Genomic DNA, 7244 nt, shown 5'->3' with positions numbered 1-7244 from the left:
TAGTCCTAAATGGAATGGAGATTTCAGAAGTCGAGTCGACAAAATATCATTTCAATTCCTAAAGAACTATTGGATCAATTCGAACCAAATCTTGAAACTGCTCATAGTTTTCGGATTGAGATGCACATGTTGAATTTCAGGTCGATAGTTCAGATAGGGATTGAGATTCCAGTGGTCAATTCGGCAAAGTGTGATATCAATTCCTCGAAAACTGTTGGATCAATTTCGAAAACTATCTACAGGCATTGTCGCAAATTTCACGAAAGAAAACAAATAATCTCATACACTGCTCAAAAATTGGCGAAAATCAGTTATATTCAGTTGTACAGAAGCCTTATAACGGAGATTCCATGCATTCAGTTCATCTTGAATAGAAACTTACAAAGTTTTTTCTCTACGATGAAACAAAACACTAATCTGAAATGAGAATAACTGGCCAAAAGTCTATAAAAGTAGAATTTTAACGCAAAAAACACACCCTGCCATTGTATTCCAATAATAATTATATCATTCCACTCAAATAAGTTATTCGAAAACATTTTTCCTTCCATCTGGAATGATTAAATACAATAATCCTCGTACAATAATCAAAAAGCTTAACAATTGGCCAAAATCTGTTATATGGAATGGGAAAGGAGCCTAATTATAAAAATTTCAAGCATTATAACGTTTAATTCTGTGTATTTTGAACAAAAACCTACAGGGTCCCTCTCTCTACGATAATAGTGTTACTGTTGACAGACCGTGAAAAAATTGATGCAAATTTTTAAGGTTTATTCAATTATTATTGAAATTAAAGGATATATCATAGGATATATTTACTACATTTCTCTCTGTACGATGGCACTTCGAAGCTCACATCACAATTGAATTTTTTCCCATAATCGGAAAGTTAGGTTAATATTGAATTTCCAGATATGAAAAACAGTTCTCGGACGTGAATCTGTATCAAAATCGGATGTATTAACAGATTGTTTATTTTGTCACTAATAATACTTATTTTTCAGGCACATATAAATTCATTATATCAAGAAATGTATGAAATTCATAAATGTCAAATATCATCTATCGGAAAGTCTCAATTTAAATAAAAAAAGCTTCTTCAGGGGTGAGCTTCTAAGCAATTGGTTCAGAAGAGTTTCTATTTGAAGTATATGATCCATGAGTCAAGGTTACAGAATGTACTTCAGATTAAAATACATGCAAACTCACAGAATGAGAAACATCCTTGATCTTGGTGTATGAACATAAGAATTTCTAGATAACAAACGGTTCTTGGGGGTGAGTCTGCACAGAAAATCGACCAGGAGATTCTATATTTTATAATTGAAATTTATTTTCAGGCATATATAAATTTATCAGATCAAGAAATGTATAATATCATCTCTCGGACGGTGTTATTTGGTAAAAAAAAATGTTCTTCAGAGTAAGTTTCTTGAGCAGTTCGTTCAGGAGAGTTTTTATGTGAAGCAAATGATCTATTTCGATTGTTTTCAACTGACCACAGCAGATTTCTGACAACTTTCAAGCAATTGGGTAGTGTACGGAGATGATTTTCTTAGGCTTGATTTATGGAAAAATATGTTTTGAGATAAGTTATTCAGTTGGAATGATATAATGATTATTGAAACACAATCTATGAGTGAGTTTTTGCGTTAAAATTCTATATTTATAGACATTTGTCAAGTTCTACCATTTAGGGTAAGATTTTTGCTATTATCGTAGAGAGAGGGACCGTGTAGGTCTTTGTTCAAAATAAACAGAATTAAACGTTATAATGCTTGAAATTTTTATAATTAGGCTTCTTTCCCATTCCATATAACAGATTTTGGCCAATTTTTAAGCTTTTTGATTATTGTACGAGGATTATTGTATTTAATCATTCCAGATGGAAGGAAAAATGTTTTCGACTAACTTATTGGAGTGGAATGATACAATGATTATTGGAATACAATGGCAGGGTGTGTTTTTTGCGTTAAAATTCTACTTTTATAGACTTTTGTCCAGTTATTCTCATTTCAGGTTAGTTTTTTGTTTCATCGTAGAGAAAGAACTTCAGATGAACTGAATGCATGGAATCTCCATTATAAGGCTTCTGTACAACTGAATATAACTGATTTTTGCCAATTTTTGAGCAGTGTATGAGATTATTTGTTTTCTTTCGTGAAATTTGCGACAATGCCTGTATATATCGAACGCTGTGAGTTATGTGTGATACGCCATATTCGCGTATCAGTAAGTGCGAGGGCCGTAGGCCCGAATTACGGGCGGAAGGCAAATCGCGAGGGCCGAAGGCCCGAGCTACGGACAAAAGGCGAATCTGTTCATGAAGGCGAATCTACCTACAAGGTGGATCTCCTGGATATACTGATCTGCCAAAAAAGGTTGATCTATTCATCTATCACTAAAGGTAGATCTATCAATAAAGGTAGATCTATGGGCTTACTAGTCTAGTAACAAATCTCGCAATTTCATCGACCTAGATGTTCGGTCTTGAAGAATTATTAACTGACTCCATCTTTTTGGGAATTTTTCGAAGGTCAGCTTTCGAGATGCATAACTCCCATAAAAATCATCGTAGATCAACAAGTAATACATACTTCAAAAAAGCAGCTCTCATAGTTATAAATCTCGAAATTTCATCGACATAGGTGCAACCGTTTGGTCTTGACGAATTTTTAAGTGATCCCATCTTTTTCGGAAATTTTCGAAATCAACTTTTGACACGCGTATCTCCTAGAAAAATCGCAGATCCGAATATTATACATATTCTAAAAAAGCAACTCTTCTAGTGACAAATCTCGAAATTTCATCGACGTAGATGCAACCGTTTGGTCTTGACGAATTTTTAAGTGACCCCATCTTTTTGGGAATTTTTCTAAGGTCAGCTTTCGAGATGCTTAACTCCCAGAAAAATCATCGCAGATCTGCAAGTAATAAATACTTCAAAAAAGCAGCTCTCATAGTTATAAATCTCGAAATTTCATCGACGTAGTTGCAACCGTTTGGTCTTGACGAATTTTTAAGTGACGCCATCTTTTTTGGAAATTTTCGAAATCAACTTTTGACACGCGTATCCCTCAAAAAAATCATCGTAGAGTTGAAAGTGGTACATATTCTAAAAGAGCAACTCCTTTAGAACAACCTTTGAAACAATCGCGGTTTATTTGTTTGTTCAGACCACCCTGTATCCAAAAACACGCACCAAATACTCCACCAGAAAAAACTCAGTCGATTCGTATAATTCGCCAATCGAATTGCAACCTAACAATCTTTTTCCATACAGATCTATCAATCTATCGAACGTTCACCAGAACGCATTGGTAGAATTGGTGATAAAAATCGGTAGTCGTTAGGAAATTCATGCGTAGAATGTATTCGTATGTGTGTGATCGAATCAGGGCACGTCTTTTGACCTTAAGAACCTACTGTTAAAACATTTGCATGAGTCAAAGACTCACCCTGTATATTGGTAACACTCGCAAAAACTGTAATTAACGCAAGGGGTGGAAATACCAAGTATTAAATCTCTCATCAGCATTTCAGTATTTTGAAAATTGTTCATTTCTCTTCTTTCACATAAGATTCGGTGAAATCCTGAATTTTTCTTCCATTTAATGTGTCTTGTTTCGTTCAAAACCTTCCCGAGAGAACTTAAAAAATAAGTTATAAATAAAGTCAATGTACAGTTAACTTTCATTAGAATTGGGATTTTCAGGATGTGCATTAATTTTTTACGCAGTGTATTTTAACGATGAATTTATTAACAGAAAAAAAGCATTCTTTAAATCGATATATACATTAATATAAACACAATTATTATTTACAATCCTCCCATATGGGACTTTGGTCGAATAATTGGTAAACCGATTGTGGTGAAATCCTTCCTTTCTGAATATATATCTTTAATTCTCCTGACTGTAAGCTCCCAGGTTTCCAAAACCTCGTCGAAGAAGGCTGATCGTGGTTCGCCAACCATCGCTGTAGAAGGATCAAGAGACGAGATAAGCGTCGGATACATATAAACTCGGCCACTCAGTATTTGGAAAGGTGTAAATGGGAATCTCCCATCAAATCTGACGGAGTTCTCGAAATGAATTAAATCCTTATCGAGACGATGCCACAGACATCTCAGCTCATCGTCAGAGTAGATATCCTGATGGATCTTCTCAGGAATAGGAATTCCATTCAGTGTATGGATGAAGGCGTATTTCATGATCAATAATTTCATTTTCGAATTTCTTCTCTTGATGGCCAGCTCGAACGGATTCAAATTCTGCTTGTTCAGCATGTCCAATCTTGCCCCGTGTCGCAGAAGACAAGCTGCCATTGGCAGGTTCCCATAGGAGACTGCTTTGTGCAAAGGCGTCTCGCTGGCCATGTTTATCGCGTTTACGTCTATGCCACGTTCTGTGAGGATATATGTTGCTTCTTTGTAAATCTCCGGTTTCACATTCGTCAGCATCGCTAGGCAATGCAGACAATTGTTCAGTTTGTAATCGGTGTTGCTGGCATCGCTGGTGTTATCTAGAAGTAGCCTGATCAATTCAGGACTAGGCCATTTTTTAGCCATCAGCAGCAGCAGGGTGTTCCCCCTTATATCAATGGCATCTAAGTCGACGTTATATTTGAGAAGTTCTTAAATGCATTCTTTTCTCTTTTCACTGCTATCATTCACCATGTGGATAGGCTTGGAACCGTCGCATGTTTCTGCTTCAACATTGGCACCATTAGTCACCAGGGTTTCAACCAGATGGAGATGCCTAAATTGTATAGCCAGGTGGAGGGGGGTAACCTTTTTCGAGTCAGTGGCATTGACATTAGCTCCTTTTCGTAATAAAAACAGGACTTTCTCCAAATTTCCCATTTCGACAGCCACATGAAGATCGGTTTTCTGAGGATCCTCAATATTTTCTTTTGGAATATTGATGGTCTGTAAAGAATTTAAGAGAAATTAGGCGATTGTTATGAAGTTAATACTTATATATCAGGTTTTGTGAACAACAAAAATTCAGTCGGTCTATACAGGATGAATCTGTGACTCTTACAAATATTTAAACAATATATTATCGAGGTGAAAAGAAACATTTTTTTATACCATTTTTTTCGATTCAGCCCTGATGAAAAGATATAGCCATTTTAAGTTTTCATAATGAGCCATAGAGAAACAAGATTCCCTTCAGAATAAAAGCAGAATCTTTGATACTACACATATATGGTTCTTTCAAACAGAATTGCAATCAGTCAAATCAGTTCATGGTACGTAATGGTCATAATGGAAAAACTGGAGATGTAGGTGATATTTTGTGTTTAAAAAAGATTCATCAAATAAATGATAAACTATATTGCGAAATTCATTTCATTCGATAAAACCTTTAGTGAGAGAAAATTTTTTTCATCAGCCTGTATCTTTTAAACCGAGCCGATTCGGAAAAAATGGTTCAGGAAAAAAATGTTTTTTTTGACCTCAAGAATATACTGTTAAAATGTTTGTACGAATCAAAGATTCCGCGTATACAAGAATTTTCAAGAATCATTGCAAATCTCTTTACAGAAAACTTTTATGCACTTACCATTTTGCGAGAATTGTGGTGTCTTGTTTTATTCTCTCTTCGCGACATATTTCAGGTTTTAAACACACTGTAGATTAAAAATTTTAACTGTACTGACACGATTGAAAAACGAAGCACAACTGTACCAAGACACCCATTTACGTTCATTTATATACTCGTAGGAATGGCTAGGTACGTAATTTTTTTCTGAGAACCGTAAGATGACCACCGAAATTTCTGCCCCCTTTCAAAATCTCAAACTACCTGACAAATGACAGTTAATGTTTATTTGCCAATTGGGGATAACGACCCTGTAATAATTTTGGGATGGGACTTAACTTTTCGGTAAATTTGAATTGAGATTAGGAAGGGGGCATTAAGGAATGTTTTTCTTGAATTGAAATTATTCCGAGAATTTTTATCACAAATATATTTATGGAACTGTTGTGCGAAACTGGGTATAACGGCCCTGTAATAATTTTGGGATGGGACTTAACTTTTCGGTTAATTTGAATTGAGATTAGGAAGGGGGCATTAAGGAATGTTTTTCTTGAATTGAAATTATTCCGAGAATTTTTATCAGGAATATATTTATGGAACTGTTGTGCGAAACTGGGTATAACGGCCCTGTAATAATTTTGGGATGGGACTTAACTTTTCGGTTAATTTGAATTGAGATTAGGAAGGGGGCAATAAGGAATGTTTTTCTTAAATTGAAATTATTCCGAGAATTTTTATCAGAAATATATTTATGGAACTGTTGTGCGAAACTGGGTATAACGGCCCTGTAATAATTTTGGGATGGGACTTAACTTTTCGGTTAATTTGAATTGAGATTAGGAAGGGGGCATTAAGGAATGTTTTTCTTGAATTGAAATTATTCCGAGAATTTTTATCAGGAATATATTTATGGAACTGTTGTGCGAAACTGGGTATAACGGCCCTGTAATAATTTTGGGATGGGACTTAACTTTTCGGTTAATTTGAATTGAGATTAGGAAGGGGGCAATAAGGAATGTTTTTCTTAAATTGAAATTATTCCGAGAATTTTTATCAGAAATATATTTATGGAACTGTTGTGCGAAACTGGGTATAACGGCCCTGTAATAATTTTGGGATGGGACTTAACTTTTCGGTTAATTTGAATTGAGATTAGGAAGGGGGCAATAAGGAATGTTTTTCTTAAATTGAAATTATTCTGAGAATTTTTATCAGAAATATATTTATGGAACTGTTGTGCGAAACTTTCTAAATGCACAGTGACATGCAAGGAGAGGGCATTTGTAATTAGGTATCCTGTATTTTTAACTTGATTGGATCCGTAATTTTATAAATATTGGGATTTTTGAAGGGATCAAACAGCGCAGTATCTGGATGGGGTTTTGACTTTGAACAAGCAAAAAACCCTGACTTTGCTCCTAACATTTTTACCCTGAAACGTTCTAACACACTTTGAAAAATATGAACCCTTAATTCTTATCGAAATGTTTCAATCCTTTTTTCCTTATTGTTATTCTTCCTTCAGGTCATCCTAAGTTGGTCGTATGAAATAATAATGAATATAAACACATTTTCGATAAGCTGCACTCGTGATAACCTACAAGGTATAACATTTTCCTCCGGTTAAAAATAGACGTCAAGGTAGCTTCCATCGAAAAGGAAACTCAAAGGCAGTATCGGCAGGCGACCAAG

General features: G+C 35.1%; 1 long non-coding RNA gene across 1 annotated transcript; it reads left to right on the top strand.

Annotated features, from left to right (window-relative positions):
- Nucleotides 1-734: 734 nt before the first annotated feature.
- LOC123318496 lies at nt 735-2038 on the top strand. Its single transcript, XR_006538301.1, has 3 exons — nt 735-1281; nt 1344-1642; nt 1889-2038. It is a non-coding gene; the product is annotated as an uncharacterized LOC123318496 (long non-coding RNA).
- The last annotated feature ends 5206 nt before the right edge of the window (nt 2039-7244 follow it).

Source organism: Coccinella septempunctata, chromosome 8, assembly GCF_907165205.1.
Source record: "Coccinella septempunctata chromosome 8, icCocSept1.1, whole genome shotgun sequence".
NCBI classification, from domain to species: Eukaryota; Metazoa; Arthropoda; class Insecta; order Coleoptera; family Coccinellidae; genus Coccinella; species Coccinella septempunctata.
This window is presented reverse-complemented; position numbering and strand designations above follow the sequence as displayed.